The following is a 22,413-nucleotide window of genomic DNA, read 5'->3' as shown; positions in this document are numbered from 1 at the left end:
TTTCTGTCCCTAATGATAATTTGGTCGTTTCATATAAATGGAGCGGTATAAATGTGGCCCTTTTGTGTCTGTTTTCTTTCATGCAGTGTAATGTTTTCAAGGCTCATCCATGTTGTAGCATGTGTCAATATTTCAACCTTTTCGTGGCTGAGTAATATTCCACTGTATGGATGTACTACATTTCATTTGTCTGTGCATCTCTTGATGGACATTTGGGTTATTCCCACTTTATAAATAATGCTTCTGGGCAGCCCTGGTGGCGCAGTGGTTTAGCACCGCCTGCAGCCTGGGGTGTGATCCTGGAGACCCGGGATCGAGTCCCACATCTGGCTTCCTGCATGGAGCCTGGTTCTTCCTCTGCCTGTGTCTCTGCCTCTCTCTCTCTCTCTCTCTGAATAAATGAATAAATAAATCTTTAAAAAAAATAAATAACGCTTCTGAAGGTCAGACAGAGGAGAGAACTTAGGTCTTCTCAGATCCGTTCTGAGCATGTGGCCTGTGCTGGGCATACTCATAGCTGTCTAGATTCTCAGGAATATGTGGGAGCTTTTCAAAGCCCTCATTTCCCAAAACATCTCATCCCCTAGTCTTTCTCCCCAAAGCTTATGGCTTATCTATTGTTTGCCCCAACTCTTATCTTTGCAGTGACTAATGCATCTGCCTTTAAACATTTTTCACCCACGTCCTCCTACCCCTGTGGCCACCTCAGCCCTGGGAGAAGTCCAGGTTAGGTGAAGTAGAGGCGAGCCCTCTGAGCTGGCCTTTCAGAGAACCACCAGAGAGGTCAAAGCAAATCACCACAATTCTGGGGAAATAAGGTCTGTTGTGCTCTCTCCAGGACTGGTATTTATAGCAGGAATGCAGGCTGTCGTCCTTAAGGCCAACACCCAGCTGGGAGCAAGAGATGCATCCAGGATAAATTAAAATGCCACAAAGCTGTCCTACTACTATGATTTAGCTTTTTTTCCCCTTAATTGTGTGTCTCTGGTTGCTGCAAGCTTTTTAAAAAGTATTTTATTTATTTACTTGAGAGAGAGAGAGAGAGCAATAAGCAGGGGGAGTGGCAGGCAAAGGGAGAGGGAGAAGCAGAGTCCCCACTAAGCATGAAGCTCAATGCGGGGCTTCATTCCAGGAACCCAGGATTATGACCTGGGTTGAAGGCAGGTGCTCAACCCACTGAGCTACCAGGCCCCCCTGCTGCAAGCTTTTGATTCGTTTTCAGAGTTCCAAGAAAGTTAATTTCAAAAAAAAAAAAAAAAGTTAATTTCAAAAGTCTTATGTCAGTTGTGTATTGTTGTTGGGTATGCACATACTTTTTGGGAGCTCCCTACTCTGCCATTTCTGTGGACAGCACTCTAGAATCATCCTTCTCCCTCTCAGATATATCCTAGTTCAGCGAGAAATTATATGGCCTTGCTAATTATCCAGACCATACACCTTGGAACCAGTCTGATCTCAGTACAAATTCTGCCTCTCTCACTTCTTAGCTGAATGGCAGTGGCAAAGTTGATTAACTTCTCTCTGACTTTCAAATCCCTTATCTTAAAATGGGATAATCACCACAACTCAGAGAGTTATATTTATGAATAAATGGTGCCACTTCGGCAGAGCACCATAATTTAAGATCCAAAGCTTATGGTAAAATGTGGGTTTCCCTGTCTTTACTACTGAAATCTTTAGCCAAGTCTAGGGAGCCCCTGGGTGGTTCAGGGGTTGAGCATCTGCCTTTGGCTCAGGGAGTGATCCCAGGGTCCTGGGATCGAGTCCCACATTGGGATCCCCACAGGGAACTGCTTCTTCTCCCTCTGCCTATGTCTCTGCCTCTCTGTGTCTCTCATGAATAAATAAATAAAAGCTAAAAAAAAATAAAGCTAAGTCTAAAGCAACATGTTTAAGGCAGGTATTGCTAATGGAGAGAAGTGGAGGGAATCATATGAAACCATATATTTTAAAATGCAGCACAAAAAAGTAAGTATATATACAGTATATATAATATGGGCTCATTTCAGGGGGAAAAAAGCATATGTATCTATACAAAATAGCTGGAAGGGTAGACATTAAGTAATAAAGAATGGTTATCATTAGAAGAAATATGCTTTAGTTTCTCATTTTTTTCTTACCTACTTGTATTTTCTTATTTTTTCATGTACTTCTGAAATTTTTTAAAAAATGCTTTGAAATACAGTAATGAGGTCCCTCTCCTGTTTATCTCCAGAAATCCACTAAATCAGTTTTACTTAAAAAAAAATAAAGTCCTAGAGTGTCTTGGTGGCAGTCGGTTAAGTATCTGGCTCAGGTCATGATCTCAGGGTCCTGGGATCGAGCCCTGCATCAGGCTCCCTGCTCAGCTGCTCTTTCTCTCTCTCTCTCATTCTCTGTCAAATAAATAAATAAATAATAAATAAATAAATAAATAAATAGAATTTTTTAAAAATAAAAAATAAAGCCCTACACAAAAGTCAGTTACAGCAAAACAGTGTGTTATGAGATGGGCTGATGGCCAGAAATCCTGGGTCCCAGGCCTAATTCTGTCTCTTATTAGCTACCTGGTAATTTGAGTTAACTTTTTGAGCTTCAGTTTCCTGGAAGATGAAAAAAATTATCATAATAAATGCAGTATTCCCCTTTTTCTCTATGCTGTGCAATATATTAGCAAGACTTCAAGAGAAAAGTGCCTGAGAGATACCGGTGTACATATTTAAAAGGCTACCAACCTAGAACAGGGACTCTCAAATGTTCATGCACATCAGAATCAGAAAAGTTGTTAATACTCAGATTGCTGGCCTCATCTCCAGAATTTTGACAGATCTGGGTGGGTCCCAAGGTTTAGGTTACAAATTCCCAGGGGATGCTGATAATGCTGGTCTGGGAACCACATGTTAGGAACCACTGTACTAGTGGTAAGAAGAAAACAAGTTCTTTGGGATCAAGTTCCAAGTCATCTCTCTTAGTTCTGTGACCTTGGGCAAATCTCTTAGTCTATCTGCTCCTGAGTTTCTTCACCGATAAAAAACATATTACAATTCCTGCTAATAAGTACCATCTGCCCCCAAGATTTTTATGAGGATTAAATGATTTAAATGTGTGAAAGGAATGCATAAACTCTACTGAATTATGCAAATGGCATTAATTATATAAGTAAGGCAACTAAAGTAACTAGAATTTAAATTATTTTTATTTTAGGAAATATATCTTAGACACAGATGTCTGTCAGTTTAGATCCCCAACAATGAAGATGCACGCTTCTAGAAAACATGTCTAAGATTTGAGTACTTTGCCACTGTGGAGATAATAGCCCTTTGGTTCAATACCATGATGTGAACATGTAAATAACAATGATAAACAACACGAGAGTTAAAAATTTTTGAACACTTGCTATTTACCAGGTCCTGTGGTGATTTAAACCCCACGATCCTAAGAAGTAGCTACTATAATTGCCAAGCCATAGCTGAGGGAACTTCGACTTCTAGGCATAACATGCTCAGGGTCACACAGTCAAGTTCAGAAAAACAGAGTTTCTAAATATTGTGTTTATGATGCTATTTGTTAACTCACTTCACTTAGACATTATTCATTCAGAGCCCAGAATAGTCTCTAACTTATTAGAGTTATTATGAAATATTTGCTAAGGGAATTACTGCCAATTAGATCTGATTTGCATTTACTTCTCTTACACCCACTGAACCCCCAATTCTTCTCTCTTATAGCCCCAACATAGGTATATCACAGTTTGAATTTCTCAACACCTAATGTTTACTGAACTGGTTCTATTTTCTTTTTTCAAGAGTGAATGCTGTCCCCATGACTTTCTATGTGCCTCTTCTTCATATACTCCACTTTCAGGAGTGGATACGACATGAGATGAGAATTTAAGGACAGACAGACTTATTGGGACCTCGATGTAAAGGATACGCAGAGGAGGGGGATCTGATTCCCCACTCAAATCATTTTTCTTTTGATGTGAAAATATTATGTTCTATTTCTAGTTTCACCTAACCCTGACTTAACCCTGAGCTCCTTTGAGTACAGAAATACCAATAGATCTCATCTTTTTTTTCTTAGTTCCCTTATTTTATTCAAGATAAACTACATTCCAAGCCTAATCTACCCAACTTTTCAGCTATAAAATTATTCTGTCCTAAATTTTTCAAGCTATAAAATTCTCAGTTGATATAATCTAATCTTTCTTTAATAGAACACTGTACAGAGTCATAGATCCGGACTTTCCAGCATCATAGGGCTTAACCCAACTGCCATTTTGGTAGATTCAGCTTCATGTACAAAGAAAACCTAATTATTGGCATCAATACACAAAGTACTATATCCTACTTCTTTTCTGCTTTTTAAAATTTTTCAATACATACACTCACAAGCATACATAATTTTTCACAGGTAAATAACTGTGATAACATATCTTTTTGTGGATATATACAATTTCTTGTTCTTTCTTTCTTTCACCTTTGGCTGCATCATGCATATCCCACATGCAGGCATGTAAAACAGTTTCTTCATGGTCTTCTAACTTCTACATCTGTTTGCACTAAAATTCAATGAGTCAATCTCCATTAGTACTGATATGCATGGCCTGTCAGGGTACAGACTGTACCCCTTTTTGAAAGGTTTCTCAGGAATGACCACACGGTGCTGTCACCCCAACTACTGCCCTCTGATTTAGCTGGTGGTAACCAACCTCTCCTGCTGTATTGGATCATAGAGCTTCAGGTCCAGGAAAAATATAAAGTCAATTTGCAGCTGCCTGATGGCAATTCCCATTTCTATAGCTACTGAGCATTTGAAAAAAATATTTCCATATGTGTTATCCCGTTTGGGGTTTAAAGAACACCTTAAGAGTTGATATTTTGACTTTTCACTTTGTAGATAAGGACAGGATTGTCATTCAGTGCATGGTATAACTATAACCACACCACGCTGTACTCCCTGGATTTAGGATAATGTCAGCTTTACATTATCATGTTCTGGTGAATATTTTGGGATTGCCTATATGAAAAAGGAGATTAAATTTTTGAAGCAAAATACACATCCAGACCCAAGAAATGCAACACAAAAAGTTTTATCTCTAAATGTCTGAAAAGACTGTAGGCAGTAAAGACTCCAGGCCTTGGCCATTTCCCCTAACCATGCTGATCTCTGAAACTGCCCGGCTCATCTGACTCCTAACAAACAGTAAGGGTAGTGAGATGAGCACAACAGAGGCAACAGTTCAGTGGGGGCAGTTCCTACCTGGCCTCCCACCTGGAAGAGAGCTGCTGCAGAACATCTCTCTACAGTGACAGAGTTCATTCTCAGGGATTCCACAAGGCAGCCAGGCCTCCAGCTCCTCCTCTTCTAGGGAGCACCACACTGGGGAGCCTGGTCTTGATTGCTCCACTATTTCTTACTTCACAGCTTCACATTCTCATATACTGCTTCATCAGAAATTCATAATTTGTGAATCTCAGCAACTGCTCTATTACTACCTCTAAGGTACTGATGAATTTTGTGTCAGAGACCCAATTTGAGCTCTATTCCTAGCTTGTGTTTGTCATGGCTGAGGGTTATATGCTGACCACGGCATTTTGTCATCAGATCTCATCAAGGCAGTTCCCTGCTGGCAGCTGTAGTATTTGTAATGGGGTTGATTGGTTCAACAGTAGACATTGTGCCTGGTATTAAAACTGTCCTTTTGTGAGTTATCCATCAGTCATTACTTCTCTCATATACTAACATGTATGATATTGACCATTTTCTTTTTGGCTTAACTCAATATGATAGTCACTATTAACAATCTTTGTTTCCTAAGCCTTTTCTCTCCAGCATCTTCCACATCAGTATCACAGTGGGCAAATCCAAAGCCTTCAGCAAGAGCCCTGAGATTTTTCTATGGGTCTGATGCATTCATGCTTCTCTCTTGTTCTCTCTCAAATTGCTTGCTGTAGGAGAAGCCAGGTAGTGAGAACACTCAATTGGCCCTATGGGGAAGTGAGGCTGCCTGACACACTGAGGCCATCTGTCAACAGCCATGTGACAGAGCCATCTGGAGTGTGAATCATCCAACCCCAGTCAGACCTTCAGATGACAAGAGCCCCAGCCAAACTGTTGACTTTACCTTGTGGGAGACCTTGAGCCAGAGCAGCCCAGTTAAGCTGCTACCAAACTCTCGACCTATAGAAACTAAGAGATAATAAACCTTTATTTGTTACACAGAAATAATTAATGCACCTATGAAGAGATACTCAACTTGTTAATGTATCTAGAGAAATGCAAATTAAAATAATGAGATATCACTTTATACCATCAGCTCATTTTAATCTCAAGATCCCGTTGCCCTCATAAAAAATATCAAGGATCCCAAAGAACTTTTGTAAATATGAGTTGTATCAATTTATATTTACCTTGTTAGAAATGAAAACTGGAAATCTTTAAATATTTATTTATTCATGTATTTTAAAATAAAATCATAAACCCATTATATGTTAACACAAATATTTTTGTGAAAAAATAACTATATTTTCCAAAATAAAATAAAAATTTAGTGAGAAAAGTGACCTTGTTTTACAGTTTTACAAATCTCTGAATATCTGGTTTAATAGAAGATGGAAGGGGGTGGCACCTGGATGGCTACCAGTTGGCTGAGCATCTGACTCTTGGTTCAGATCCATGTCATGATCTCAGGGTCTCAGGATTGAGCCCCACATGGGGCTCCACACTCAGTGCAGAGTCTGCTTGAGATTCTCTCTCTCTCTTTCTCCTTCTCCCTCCCTATCTGCTTCTCCCCCTACTCATGTGCATGCATGCACACACTCTCTCTCAAACAAATAAATAAAAGATAGAAGGAATCATATCTGCCTTGACAATCAGTCCACTGAAATATCACATATCATGCAGCCTTTGGAAAACACCACTATATTGTTCGTAAGAATGGGAGTTAAAAGACCAAATAGTGTCCTAATATTAGTTTGAAAATAATTTTGACCTTGTGAACCCCTTAAAAGCTTCTCAGGTACTCTCGGGGGTTCCTGGACCATCTTTTGAGAACCTCTGCTTTACATTCAACAGACTGATAAAAATTTTAAAGTTTAATGGTGCTAAATGGTGAAGATGTGGGAATATTAGAAACTTTATGCACCACAACCATTCTAGTGAACAATATGATTCTTCTTAAGACAAGGTACCTATATGCTGCCCTATGACCTAAAACTTCTAGGTCCTTGATATATATCCAAATTGAATTCTCCTGAAGGACTACAAGGGGGAAATGTACACTTTCTTTGAAACAAGGAGTACAAGCAAGATGAGTGTTCATGAACAGGCAAATGAGGAGGTAAAATGAAACATTTTGCAGCAGTAGAAACAACATTAAGCTGTGAACATAACAACATGGATCAACTTTAGAGCTGCAGGGCTGAGTAAAAAAAAAAAGAAAGAAACACAATGAGATACAAAACACAAAATCACTTATGAATATTAAAATTAGAGTATATAGACTTTTGGGTAAAGTGTCACATGTCATCAGGGAAACATTTCTGCAACAACAAACAGGAAAGGCTATATTAGGTATAAAAATTATGTTTTGTTATCAGGATATTAGGAAGCTATGGAAGAAATGAGGACAAGATTAATTAAACTTCCAGAGGGGACAAATCGATTTTGAGGCAAGAAGATGATTTCCAGGGATTTTTATGCTGGAGGAACTTTCTGCTTGTGGGTGCCAACTCACTGTTGGTCTTGGTCCAAGCAAAGGGCCTCTGTTGGGGTTAAAATGAACTATCGGAGCTCTAAGCAGTTGTGGCTAGGGTGGAGTGACAACTAGAAATTTGAGGGACTTTAAACACATGTCCAGTCCTCCCCATAGGACATTTACGGAGTACTGGTGGGCTAGGCCAACAGTGAAATCCCCTACACTCTGTGGTAATTAGGAAACAAAGATACTGCTCAGCAAGGGAACCTGCATTAAAGTCACTGACACAAACTCACCCAATACATGGGCCACATTGTAAAACTAACTACATGCAATGGGAGGCTAAAGAATTAAGCTGAAACCCTCTAACGAGGATTAATAGAACCTCTCACAGACCTTCAGAGATTAAGAGACAGAGACCCAACAGACTCCCAATCCAAAACCTGGAAAGGTCAATCTCTAAGATTAGAAAAAAAAACTAAGTGTGAAATGAATCTTACTAGAACTCCAGCAAGGACCTAACTCAGCTCAGTCCCCGATCAGATTCAGTAATCAGCATCTCACTCTGTGTGCCTACCAAAAGAAAGGGGAAAACATCTCTGGCAAAAGACAGCATCATCTAGAGCATCTCTGGTTCTTAGAATCAGTTCTTTTATCCACAATGTTCAGCATACAGTAAGTACAAAATGACAAGGATGTAAGACCATTTGTAAAAAGGAGACAGTAGAAGCAGATCTTCAGATCACCCCAATTCTGGAGTTGGCAACAAAGATTTTAAAAACAATTCTTATTAATAGGATCAAGAAAATAGAGGATGGATGAATTACATGAAAGTGTGGAGATTTTCACCAGAAAACTAGGATCCTTAAAAAAGAATAAAATGGAATTTTCTGGAGTGATGATAACATTCTAATCTTGAATAGGTGTGGATTATACGCCAGTGTATGCATTTGTCAAGCCCTGTGGGCACACTTAAGCTTTGTGCATCAGTGTATGTAAATTTTACCTTAAAATAAACAAACTGTAAACAAATATTGAAGCACAATTAGTGATATGCATGCTGAAGTATTTAGGGAGAAGCATGTGAATATTTGCCATTTACTTTGACATGTACCCAGAAAAATAACATAGATTGATGGGTAGGAAGAGGGAAAGATAGATGTGTAAAAAATCAAGCAGAGTAAAATATGCTAAAGGTAGGAGTATTATAGATGTTCACTGTATAAGCTTTCTTTTCTTTCTTTTTTTTTTTTTTTTTTTTTTTAATGATAGTCACACACAGAGAGAGAGAGAGGCAGAGACACAGGCAGAGGGAGAAGCAGGCTCCATGCACCGGGAGCCCAACGTGAGATTCGATCCCGGGTCTCCAGGATCGCGCCCTGGGCCAAAGGCAGGCGCCAAACCGCTGCGCCACCCAGGGATCCCTTTCTTTTCGTTTTTTAAAGATTTTATTTATTTATTCATGAAAAACAGAGAAAGAGAGAGAGAGAGAGGCAGAGACACAGGATGAGGGAGAAGCAGGCTCCACGCAGGGAGCCCGACCCGGGACTCGATCCCAGGACTCCAGAATCACGCCCTAGGCTGAAGGTGGCGCTAAACTGCTGAGCCACCCAGGTTGCCCTGTAAAAGTTTTCAACTTTGCTTTATATTTAATGTTTTCACGATAAAATACTGCTATAATAAGAGGATTTTATAAATACTGATATGCAAAATAAATTTGACAATTGGATGAAAAATAGACAATTTCCTCAATTTAACTAGTTACCTGTAGTGTTTTCAAACATTCCACGTATTTTTTTACATTTCCTTCAAAATGTGGAGCCTAATTTCCGGACACCTTGGTGGCTCAGTGGTTGAGCACCTGCCTTTGGCTCAGGTCATGATCCTGGGGTCCTGGGATCAAGTCTCCCACTGGGCTCTCCGCAGGGAGCCTGCTTCTCCCTCTGCCTGTGTCTCTGCCTCTCTGTCTTTCATGAATAAAGAAAAAAAAATTTTTTTTTAATGTGGAGCCTAATTCCCCTCCCCTTGAACATGGGCTGGATTTCATGGCTACCTTCCATTGAATAGGAAAACAACAGAAACAGCCACTGCAATGTCAGGGGTGAGGTCCTGAAAGGCACTACAGTTTCCTGTTTGTTCTCTGTTGGAGCATCTGCTCTGAGAAAACCAGCTGCCGTGTTGCCTCACGGAGAGGCCCACTGGGTAAGAAAGAGAGGCCTCCTGCCAACACCCAATGAGGAACTGAGACTCCAGCCAATAATCACTGGATGAGCTTGGATTTGGATCCTCCAGTCCCGCTGAAGCCTTTGGTTGTCCATAACCCCAGTCAACATCTTGACTATAATTTCATGAGAGAACCTTGAGTCAGAACAACCCAGTTAAGCTGCTCTTAAATTTCTGATCTACACTCTTTGAGATGAACTTTATGCATCAGAGCCATTCTAGAGAGCGATATGATACTACTTAAGACATATGCTGACCTATGACCTAAAACTTCTAGGTCCTCGATGTATATCTCAACTGAATTTTCTTTTTTTTTTTTTTTTTATTTATTTATGATAGTTACACAGAGAAAGAGAGAGAGAGAGAGAGAGGCAGAGACACAGGCAGAGGGAGAAGCAGGCTCCATGCACCGGGAGCCCGACGTAGGATTCGATCCCGGGTCTCCAGGATTGTGCCCTGGGCCAAAGGCAGGCGCCAAACCGCTACGCCACCTAGGGATCCCTCAACTGAATTTTCTAAGGACCACAAGGGGAAATGCACATTTTCTGTAGCACAAGGAGTACAAGGAAAATGAGTGTTCATCAACAGGCAAACGAGGAGGTAAAATGAATATATGCTTGTTTTAAGCCCTCGCTTTTAATACAGTTTTTACGCAGCAATAGAAAGCTAGTGCATTTAAGCTGATAGAACAGAGACCAGAAAATTTGAATAGTCGAATGTTTATTAAGTAAACTGCATCCATTAGCTAAAACTTTCCCACAAAGAAAACCCCATGCCTAGATGGCTTCACCTATAAATTCTTCCATATATTTAGTGAAGAGAATTGACACCAATCTTGCACAAGTGTTTCCAGAGAACAACAAAAAAAAAAAAGTTAAAGATAAAAAATATTTTTTTTAAGATTTTATTTATGTATTCATGAGAAACCCAGAGAGAGAGAGAGAGAGAGAGAGAGGCAGAGACACAGGCAGAGGGAGAAGCAGGCCCCACGCAGGGAGCCCAATGTGGGACTCGATCCCTGGGACTCCAGGATCACACCCTGAGCCAAAGGCACGTGCTAAACCACTGAGCCACCCAGAGATCCCCAAGAAATATTTTCTAATTCTTTTAGTGAGGCCAGCATAATGTGCCAGAGTCCTTACAAGAAAGGAAAGTTAAATCAAGCTTGCTCTTTTTGGTAAATATAAATGCAAAATCTTGAACCAAATTTTAACAAACTGAACCCACCAAAAAAACAAGAATATAATGCAGAACAAAGAAGCCAGACACAAAAGAGTATATACATATGATTCGGTTTCTATAAAGTATAAAGAAGACAACAGTAATGTATGTTATTAGAAGTTATCACGATTACCCTTTGAGAAATGATACTTAGGAAGAAGCACTAAGGTGTTAGTAAGATTTTATTTCTTTTTTTTTAAAGATTTTTGTTTATTCGAGAAAGAGGCAGAGATGTAGGCAGAAGGAGAAGCAGGCTCTTCTCAGGGAGCCTGATGCAGGACTTGATCCCAAGACCCCAGAATCACACCCTGAGCCAAAGGCAGACACTCATCCACTGAGCCACACAGGTGCCCACAACATGATACCATTTGATAGATGAGAACACTGAGCCAAAAGTGACTTGCCTGAAGTCATGCAATTAAAAAAAAAAAAAAAAAAAGAATACTGCTAGGTCTCCAGTGGGAGACTTTTCCCTTTAAATTTGAAAGATCAAATAAATAAATAAATAAATAAATAAATAAATAAATAAATAAATTTGAAAGATCACATTCTTTTCCACTATTCAATACTGCCACCCATCCCCCAGCTTTCTAGAGGACTGATGGAGGCTTTTTTTTTTTTTAAAGAAAAATATATGGAAATTGTAAATACGTGGCTGAAACATTGTGGGAGAAGACCAGAGGCAAGGGAAAAAATTGAACAGCAAATATAGTTTCTGGGAAAGAGCCTGGGCCCGAGGCAAAAATCATCACAGAGACAAAGAATACTATGGAGCAACAGTCCTAGCTGGGTCTTGGGGGCTCCACTCCCACCCTAACCACAAGATGAGGGCCTTCAACACGTTTAAGCAATCTCCACCCAAATTCCACACCAATTACACGGGGGGCCTGGCTCTACAACCCTCCTTCTCTCCACCACCCCACCAAAAATACTTTATTAATGAGAGGACAGCATAAAGCCACAGGACTGCATCTGCTCGGGGGCAATCCAGAGCGAGCAGCCTGGCACCAGCCCCAGCTGACACCCGACCCTCCTCCAGTGAGGACCCACTAATCTCTGCCTCCCTCTAATTACCAGATGCCTGGCTCAGGGCCTGGCTGGTTATTTAGAGAACCAGGGCCTGCTCCTAGCACAGATCTCTGCAGGGCTGGGGCTGCAGGCGCTGTCCACTCAACCCAGCTGCCTGAAGCTGCCATCTCCATCTCCCCCCACACACCACTGTGCGGGGCCCCTTCCTGCCGCCTCTGCCCCCCGAAGGTCCGCGGCACCATGTCGCTCGCACACACAGCCGCGGAGTACATGCTGTCCGATGCCCTGCTGCCCGACCGCCGAGGCTCCCGCCTCCAAGGACTGCGCCTGGAACTGCCCCTGGACCGCATGATCAAGTTCATAACCGTGGGCTTCCCCCTGTTGCTCATGTCCCTGGCATTCGCCCAGGAGTTCTCCTCCGGTAAGTGGCTTCCCAGGCCCAGGGCACGAGACCCCACTTTGCTTTTCACTCTTTGCATAGGCTCTGAAATGAGGCAGCCCCCACACTGTCCAGCTTTCGCAACTTTGGCCTGAGCATCACCCAAGAGGCAGACGATGCATGAGTGTAGGGCACCAGCAGAGCAGAGGCGCCAAAAGCTTGAAAATCATTTCCCAGCTTTTGTAATAAAAATATTTAGTTTTGATCTCAGTATTCATATGTTACATATATTGCATAAAGATGCATTTATGCATCTTTGCAATAAATTAAGCTTTTATTTAGATTTTCACGTGGACGAGAGAGATTGGGGCTCCGTGATCTTTTCAGAATGTAGGACCACTAATGGCCTTAGCCATGCTTTAGACAAGCCTCTCATGGTCTCGGCCTTCACCTACCCTCCCCCTCTAGGGCTTCCGGGTTTGAGGACTTATGTTTAGAGCCTGACACCTCAGAGATGCTAAACAAATACATTCCAAACATGAACACACACACACACATATCTGGTGTTCCAGGCCCTAGATGGACTCAGCAAATTTCCCACCTCTATTAAAGGGGGACTTCCTGAGAATTGGGATTTCTGGCTTTCTTTTCTGGCTGTGCAATTAGCTTACTATTTCCCAAGGAGCCAGTCAACCTCGCACTGCCTCTTGGGTCACCCCCAAGATGGAGAGGACAACTGGTTCCCCCTTTCTGCCTCTCTCTAGAGAATGATGGCAAAACCAATCTCTCCCTCCAAGCTCACTTTCCTTTCAGCACAGCCTGCTCACCCTTGCTCCTGCTGTGGGCTCAGAGACCTCACCACACACACCCCCACCAGGAGTGAGGGGGGCCCCCCGTGTCTGGGGGTCCAGGGAGAGCTCTGAGGGGAAAGAGACCACGTCTGAGGCCAGTCAGCGAGCACATGGACAGGCCTGAGCCAAACAGACCTGTGCTGACTCGGGCAGCGCAGCCCCCCAAAACCGGGCCATGGCAAGGAGAAAGGACCTGCCAGATATAGAAATTGGCAGAGCCGTGGAGCCAACCCCTGGAAAGCCCAGGGCTGGCTGTCCCCGGGGCCCCCGTTCCACTGCTCCAAATCCAGGCCGCCTCCAAGCTGTGTTCCCATTCCAGGGCCTCCCATCCGCTGCTTCTCTCCCAGTAACTTCAGCGCCCGGCAGGCTGCCTACGTGGACAGCTCCTGCTGGGACTCGCTCGTTCACCACCAACACGATGAGCTTGGCCAGCACCACATGAAGTCCCTGTGGCCTCACAAGGTAAAGTGGGCCGGGCTCCATCCAGCCGCGGGGTGGCGCCTGGAGCCGCCCAGAGCCACATCCTTCTCTCTGGCCCCTTCGCCACCCTGCACCCCTGCTTTTTCATTTTCATCTTTGACTCTCATGTTTCTTCAAGTGTCTGGTGAGCTTTGGCGGCTCACTTTTGTCCGATTGGAAGCTTCATGCCTATGAGTGAGGCTGGCTGACCAGCCTTCTGTTTACAGTGAACCCTCTGGGCCAGTTCACTAGGAAAACCTCAAGTATTGGAATGTGTAATCTTTTCTCTTGCGCCGGTTCCAAGAAGAATCACTGGTTCCTTAATCTGTGCAGGGGGGAGGCAGGGTGCAGATAGTACTAAGCTCCGCTGCCAACCCTCCAGGGTCTCAGCACTCAGTATTCACTCAATTTACTCGGTTCTCATTGCTGTTGCTCTGCCCCTAATGGACCCCAGTGAAGAAGCTCTTTAATGTTTCCAAGGGGTGAACCACAGGCCTTCCGCCAGGGGATGGAAAGGGCAGTCGCTCGATAAGTGCATGTTACAGAGAAGATCTGTGTGTCTGTTTTGTCAATATTCCTGTTTGCAGCCCCACCTGCCCCCTCATTTTCAGATGTACCTCATATCTGCAATTCCTGAGTCTTTCTGGCTCTGTGGCACAAAAACAGCTTGCCTGGCCTGCCTCAACTCCCCATCCTGCCACGGGCTGCTATTTCCTAGCATGCTACTGCTTTCTGGCTTGCAACATTTTATGGCTCTTGTCTCCTGTTTTCCTTGTCCTTATAGAATAAGGTCTTTTTTTTTTTTTAATCCCTTTATTGTCATTCTCTTGGGGCTTTGTGAGGGAGCAGAAGTCATGTGTGTGTCCAATTCACAATGTTGAATCGGAAGTCACTCCTGACATTTACCAGTTATGACAATTTACAAGGCCTCCAAAGGCCACATGGGTCTGGGACCCAGACAAAACCAGAGACTTAATGGAAAGAGTTCATGGGGGTCTTTGTCACTGGAAGTCTTCAAGCAGGATCCAGATGGCAACAAGGTCAAGATATTGCAGACGAGATTCAAATGTCAGAAAAGAGTCAAACTGTCTGACTGTATCGCCTAAGCGCTCTTTAAACCGATTCTCTGCCTCCACTTCAAACTATTCAAACAGACTCTCTGGGGGTCAAGTTTATTTTCAAGAAATGCTATCTCTTGAAATTAAAAGTGATTTTCTCTAGTGGACTGGCATAGTTTTCCTAACCTGTCTCTGGTGTTTAGTTTAGAAAAAAAACACACACAACACCCCGTTTTCTTCTACCTAGCTGCAACCAAATATGCAGCCAAACTCTTTTTCAAACCCTCCTCTAAAACAAAAAGCATCCCTGCTTCAGGAGAAGCTATAGTCAAGTAGTCCTTAAGGGAATAAGCTTAAGGACTACTTACTTACTTCCTTCCTTACTACTACAGACTGCCTACTTCCCGATCCTGCTCACCCACCCACGAGATGTGTAACCCCGTACAGGTCACCTAACCTTCTCATGTTTCCATCTCCTTGTAAGACAGATGTTAATAGCGCCTGCCTGCCAGCATCCTCCTGAAGATCAAATGAAATACGCATGTGAAGCACCTAACACAAATGTAGGTTCAAAACGCCCATCACAAGTAGAGTTTTTACTGTGGGCAAGATAGTGGCTTATCTCAGCAGCAAGTTGTATAGTTGAGGACACACCTCAATGTCAGCTTGTATACATACATAACAGAGGTAGCCCCCAAAGGATCCCAAGACGGTGCCTGCTGGTGTCGTGATGTGACCACAAATGCAGAGATGAAAAGACCACTGCACAGGAGGGGAGGCCGTATAGACGATGCGGGATTGGACCTCCTCATCTCAGCAATAGTGGGATGCCTGGCTGGGCTTGGAAAGCAAACAGACTCCAGATGTCTGGTGATAAGAACTTGGAGCAAAGAGAGGTTGATTAAGAATGAAGACTGAGAATGAAGACACTCTCCCCCAGGATGTGACGCTGTGACCACTGCTGGCTGTGATCTCTGATCTCTGGTTGGCGACCCAGGCTAACATTTGTGGGGGAATAGTGGGGCTCCTGTGTTCTCTGTGTGTGTGTCCCCCTCTCCCCTTCTCTCTCCCTCCTCCCGTCCATCTCCCTCTTTCTGTTCTCCCTGGGGTACTACACATCTACACAGACCCCGGATCTGAGGAGTGGAGCTGGGGAATAGAGATCAACCATCCCTGCTCCTCTGGACTTCACAGCCTGGGCCTGTGGCGGCTCATTCCCCATGCTGCCTCCCCTTTCTGAGGCAGGAAGCAGGGATGAGAGCCCCTTACTCAGAGCCCTCTCTACAAGGCCCCTGAACCCTGGGCCTCCCTCCTCAGCTCACTCTCGCTCCACAGGCCCTCCCCTACTCCCTGCTGGCCCTGGCTGTGGCCATGTACCTACCAGTTCTGCTGTGGCAGTATGCAGCTGCACCAGCCCTCAGCTCAGATCTGCTGTTCATCATCAGTGAACTGGACAAATCCTATAATCGCTCCATCCGCCTGGTGCAGCACATGTTGAAGATCCAGCAGAAGAGCTCAGACCCCCATGTTTTCTGGGATGAGCTGGAGAAGTGAGTTGTCTCCCATCCCTTTCTGAAGGGCTCAGCTGAGCGTTAACATGGTATCATTGCAGGGTCATCTTTGAACCATTCTCTGTACCATCCTTCTCAGGAATCCAAAGTATTTACACAGCATCTCACTAACTCTCCATTATTTCTGTACAGGGAGAACAAGGACTCTTCCTCAGTTTACAGATGAACACCCTGAGTCCCAAAGGGGCTAATCTCTCTAATGTACCACTGCCACATACCATTCCCCTGCTCAGAACCTCCCCCCATGCCTACTAAAAAAGGCCCAAATTCTCCCAAGTATTTCTCCAAGGCCCTCTACACACTGTCACCAACCACTTTTTCACACCTCTGACCACCCAGTGACCTCCCGCTCCACCCAGGCAGTCTCCTCTTCTCCTGACTAACCATTCGTTCGCTTAAGCATTCATGCATCATTTACTGGCATCGCAGGTGCCGTTCTGGGTGCCTGGGATCCATCAGTGTGCGCTGTGTGTGTTGGGGGCGGGGGTGGGGAGGAGACCAAGCTACACCTACCCTTAGGGGGCTCACATTCTATTGAGGGGAAACGGACAACAGGTAAACACAACACATAAGCAAATTATACGGCAGAAGATGAGGGGTATGAAAGGAAAGTAAAGCCAGGTGAGGGGGTCAGGAAAGCTGGGAAGCTGTGGAGTGGGGCAGCTTTAAATAGGGCGGCCAAGGGAGGCCCCATCAAGAGGAGCGCTGAGCTGAGACCTGACACTATTCCGTCTCTCATGTTTGGGCACATAATTTTTCCTCTGAAAAGAGCTCCTCTCCCGTCTATCTTTCTGAACTCAACCTCTTGAAAACCAACTCTTATACTCTCTGTAAAGGTTTCTGAACACTCCGGCCCATGAGTCACCTCTCTCCTAACTTCTACAACACCGTGGTGTGTACCCATCAATTTAGCCACAAATCAAGCACAATTTTTATTGCCTATTTGCATATCTTATCTGCCATCTTCCCCACAGGCCAGATGGTAAACTTCTTCGAAGCAGAGGCTGGCTTACATGTGCCTGAACACCACAGCTCCCAACCAATGCCTATTATTTATTAGGCATATTTGTTTTTAGCATATTAATTTTTTATAAAATGGAGTGGCCTACAAATCATACACAGAGTATACAGACCGAGAACCAGAATGTGGTTATCTAGACTTCCCAATTCAGTGCTAATTTAATAAACCTATTGCTTCCAAAGGATTCTGTTTCAGCTTCAAGGTTTAGTCTGCTTTGCTGGGCAGAAAGCCAGTGTGACCATTTGTTATTCACTGGTCATTCACTGGGTTGACCACCTTGCACTCAACAGTTGCAGAATTAAGTATACTCACACACCTCTTTAGGGAGAGGAGTGGTTATGCTCAGGGAAGGCAGATTTTCGTGTGAGCCAAGAACGCCACGTCGGATGCACAAATTCCATTACTTTCCCCACGTGGCTCTCTCCAGATGTGGTTCTAAATGGGTCTCTCCTAACCCTGCCTCCTTTCTTCCCCTGCCCAGGGCTCGGAAGGAACGATACTTTGAATTCCCCTTGCTAGAGCGGTACCTGGCATGTAAGCAGCGCTCACATTCCCTAGTGGCTACCTACCTCCTGAGGAACTCCCTCTTGCTCCTCTTCACCTCAGCCATCTACCTGTACCTTGGCCACTTCCACCTGGATGTCTTCTTCCAAGAGGAATTCAGCTGCTCCGTCAAGACAGGGCTGCTAAGTGATGAGACCCACATGCCCCAACTGATCACATGCAGGCTGACCTCTCTGTCAGTTCTGCAAATTGTTAGTCTCTCCAGTATAACAATATACACCCTCTTGGTGCCAGTGATAATATACAACCTCACCCGACTATGTCGGTGGGACAAACGACTCCTATCCATCTACGAGATGCTCCCCGCTTTTGATCTTCTCAGCAGAAAGATGCTGGGATGCCCCATCAATGACCTCAACGTGATCCTTCTTTTCCTCCGAGCCAATATCTCTGAGCTCATCTCTTTCAGCTGGTTGAGCGTCTTATGTGCTTTGAAGGACACGACCACCCAGAAGCACAACATTGACACAGTGGTTGATTTCATGACATTGTTGGCTGGCTTAGAACCCTCAAAACCTAAACATCTCACCCACCAAGTATGTGATGAAAACCCATAGTTAAGAAACCACTGAGCAAGAAATTTTATGGAAAGTAAAAAAAATCTCTTCTTCACAAGCCTCACACACTAATGTACAAAAATATCCACTTTAGAAAAGCTAAGTGTGGATTCAGCTGAATCATACATCCTGGATTATGTTTTGCTAAAGGTGAGAAGATAAAATCAACGCATGAAAACAAATCTGAAAGTTAGAGCTGAAGAGTCAAACTAAAAAATTAGGTCTAGAGCATTCTTTGAAGATAGAAAAGCAAAACTAAAACTAAACTAAAAGTCTAGATATTCTTCGAGGAACGAAAGTTCTAACGGCTACGTATGGAGGCAGGTTCTCCTCGGTATATTTACTGCATGGCCCTTCTAGGATCACACTCAGCTTAACCCAAAGAGCATGTGGGGCAATCTGCCAAGTGAATAAAAATGTGAAATCCCCAGAGATCCTGTGGTGTGGCCTAAATCCTAAGAACTTGCCAGCTTGCTTTGTGGAAGTCATTGACCTTGCCTAGACCCTGTGTGGCCTGCAGAGTAGGCCAGAAGATAACGATGCAGGGACTGGTTATCTGTTCTTGGGGGTTAGGACAGCATAGGACAAGGACAAGGCCATGCATCAGCTGTGGGTGGAGCTAAGGTGGTTTTCATCATCTAAACCAGGGACCCACTTCGCCAAGGGCTGGGATTATGGGTTGTGGTCTCCTTCACAACTCCTAATGGGCCCAGGTGTGCTTCTAATACTCCAGGGGATGCTATACCCCTTCCACTTACAGCCAATCACTGAACAGCCAGTCACTGAACACTGAGTGCTGTTGAGCCCCTGCCCTCTCTTCTCTGTCTCATTACCCAATCTTAGCTTCTAACTTCCATCCCTGTGTCTGGACCTAATGGAACCTCGATCTGACTTCAATGGCCCTGCTCAGCCCACAATACCATGTGGGTATTTGATATTTCTTTTTAGGACCGCATACTTCTTCAGAGAATTTTGTATTTTCAGGCCTTTTATAGACTTCCTTATATAGGTAAGTAGAAATATTGCATTGCTCCCATGCTTCTCATGATGCTGAGCCTTTGAATATGCTGTCTTGGCTGCCCAAGATGCCCTCCTCCGTTCTTCACTGGCCGGCCACTAGCTCTCCTTCAGAGTCTGCCCAGCCATATTTTCTTCAAGAAGGCTTCCCTGGGGATCCCTGGGTGGCGCAGCGGTTTGGCGCCTGCCTTTGGCCCAGGGCGCGATCCTGGAGACCCGGGATCGAATCCCACGTCGGGCTCCCGGTGCATGGAGCCTGCTTCTCCCTCTGCCTGTGTCTCTGCCTCTCTCTCTCTCTGTGACTATCATAAATAAATAAAAAAAAAAAAATTAAAAAAAAAAAGAAGGCTTCCCTGTCTCCTCCCCTGTTCTCTAATTATGTGCTGCCATATTGAATACCTACCTCTGAGATAAAAGCTATTACACTTTATTAATACCGTCCATTTATGTGCCTATCTTTATCCCCTTTAATCAGTTTCCTAAAAGTTGCATCATAGTGGGCACTAAATTAACATTCTTCTGAATAATGACTGAACCTTGCTTGACAATGTTACATTGTTTAGAGCACACAGACCCAGCCCCTAAGTAATCTTGTGTAAGAAAAGCTTTCTGCACAAACATGCACTTCACAACAACTGATGACCAAAAAGCCAAACAACATGGAAGGAATTGTGTAAAATTATGCCATTATTGGAATATTAAGCATCTGTTGGAAATTATGCTTATAAAGCAGTCATAATAACACCACAAAATGACAATAATAATAGTATAACAATGGTAAGCGAACAAATATAATATATACATAACATATATATAACAAATAATATAATAATGGTAAGTGAACAAAAAGGAAACATTGGGGATGCCCGCGTGGCTGAGTGGTTGAGTGTGTGCCTTTGGCTCACGTTGTGATCCCGGGGTCCTGGGATCGAGTCCCACATCGGGCTCCCTGAAGGGAGCCTGCTTCTCCCTCTGCCTGTGTCTCTGCCTTCCTCTCTGTGTGTCTCACAAATAAATAAAATCTTTTTTAAAAAGGCAACATTGTATTATCTAAAATACATAAAAATGCATGAAAGTATTAAATACACATAGTCCCACATTAAAAGTTGCAACATTATGGATTTTTAAAATTCTTCTTCCTACTGTATTTCTTAAATGTCTAAAACTTGTACACATTTCACAAATTGAAAGGAAAGGTTTCTAATGAAGAAAAAAATAATATCTTAACGCAAATTCCACTGAAATCCATTGGCCAGAGCAGCTCGAAAACTAAAGCAATGGTCATGCTTTCCCTTCCACAAGGTAGGATACGGGTATATGAAGGGGAATGGTGAAAATAAAGTCAGATCACAAAGCCTGCAAGGACAAAATACAGCTGGACAGCAAACAAATCATGCAATTGGCAAATAGATTGGGGGGGGGGGGACGACAATCTCTTCCTATCGCTCAATTTATCTTTTCTCAGGTTCCAAGAACCAGTCTATACTAGCAAAGATAGGATATTGTGTACATTTTGTAGGCTTACATATGCCTGGCAGTTTCGAAAAATAATTCTCGAGTATGTTTGTGAAAATACACTGGCTCCCCGAGGAGTTGCTCTATTAAGACCCTGCTAAGTCCAACAGGGGCAGCTTTCAATACGGAGGGACAAAAAAGAACTTTCATAAGGCTTCTCTGTGTTAAAACCACTTGGTCAGACCCTGTCATTATTTTTACAGTTATGAGAAATGAAATACCTGGATTACCCATTCAAAACCTCTTTTTTTTTTTTTTTTGAACTCTGACTTTAAGTTACTTATACCCATTAGCATTACATTCCCCCCCCCCCAACCCACCCCTGTAATCCGTGGAACTTGTTTTAACTAGGTCCATATTCCCCTTTAACTCCACATACAACTCTAGAGGTCTACATCTTGAACCCATAACCGAAATCCTATTTTACATCAGTCAGAACACCTCACAGCTCACAACCCTCACGGGCTCCCATTATTCCGAGCAGTACAGAGCGTTAAACGGGAAAACCCGCGAGCTCCTCGGCGGCATCGCTGGAATAAGCACGACTACAAGCCTCTTTGCCTTGCAGACCTGAGCCTTTACCGATCAATAGGTCAATACTGCTTCCCATACGATTGTCTACACCCCTTATGTGATGACTTTGGATACCCCTTCGTTACCAAGTTAGCCCTAAATAAACACAGGTTACAGGTGCAGAAACCTATTTTCGGTTTCGTCAGGGAAACATCCAGACTGCCTACACTTGGTGCTCGTGTTCTTAAAACTGCACGTTTAGCGGGACACGGGGGGGCGGGGCTCGGCGGTGGAGCACGTGACCCTGGGGTCCCGGGATCGAGTCCCACTTCCGGCTCCCCGCGTGGAGCCTGCCTCTCCTTTTCTCACGAATAAATAAAATCTTTTAAAAAGCAACTGTGTGGTTAGACCTTGTCTTTCCTATTAGCGTCTGACCTGAAGGAGCAGAAGCCTTTTTTTTTTTTCCATTCTGGTAAAAACCACGGCCTAATCGGCTCTCAGGAAACCTTTCAGGAGCGGACTGCACCGGGAAGCCCCGCGGTCCGGGTGTGGCCCTTGCGGGGACGGAGCGCGTGAGAGGCCCGCGCCGGCGAGACCGCGGGGTTCGCGGCGCCCCCTCCACACACACACCCGGGCCGGGAAGGCACACAGCCGCCCCACCGCCGAGACGTTCGCAGCCGCGCCCAACCCAGGCTCGCCGCCCCGGAAGTTATCCGCGGCGCCCTTACATCACTTCCGGGCAGGGCTCACTTCCTCC

General features: G+C 44.0%; 1 long non-coding RNA gene across 2 annotated transcripts; it reads right to left on the bottom strand.

The window, feature by feature from the left end:
* Positions 1-11,709: 11,709 nt before the first annotated feature.
* Positions 11,710-22,347, bottom strand: LOC106558784. Of its 2 annotated transcripts, XR_005359113.1 has the most exons (4): positions 22,092-22,347; positions 18,060-19,930; positions 16,280-16,593; positions 11,710-15,778 (listed from the first exon to the last, which is right to left on the bottom strand). It is a non-coding gene; the product is annotated as an uncharacterized LOC106558784 (long non-coding RNA). The 2 variants fall into 2 exon arrangements; XR_005359112.1 differs by having other exon boundaries at positions 16,280-19,930.
* Between the last annotated feature and the right edge of the window lie 66 nt (positions 22,348-22,413).

The sequence above is a fragment of the Canis lupus genome, chromosome 5, assembly GCF_011100685.1.
Source record: "Canis lupus familiaris isolate Mischka breed German Shepherd chromosome 5, alternate assembly UU_Cfam_GSD_1.0, whole genome shotgun sequence".
NCBI classification, from domain to species: domain Eukaryota; kingdom Metazoa; phylum Chordata; class Mammalia; order Carnivora; family Canidae; genus Canis; species Canis lupus.
Note: the sequence above shows the minus strand (reverse complement) of the source record. Positions and strands in the feature narration are given on the sequence as shown.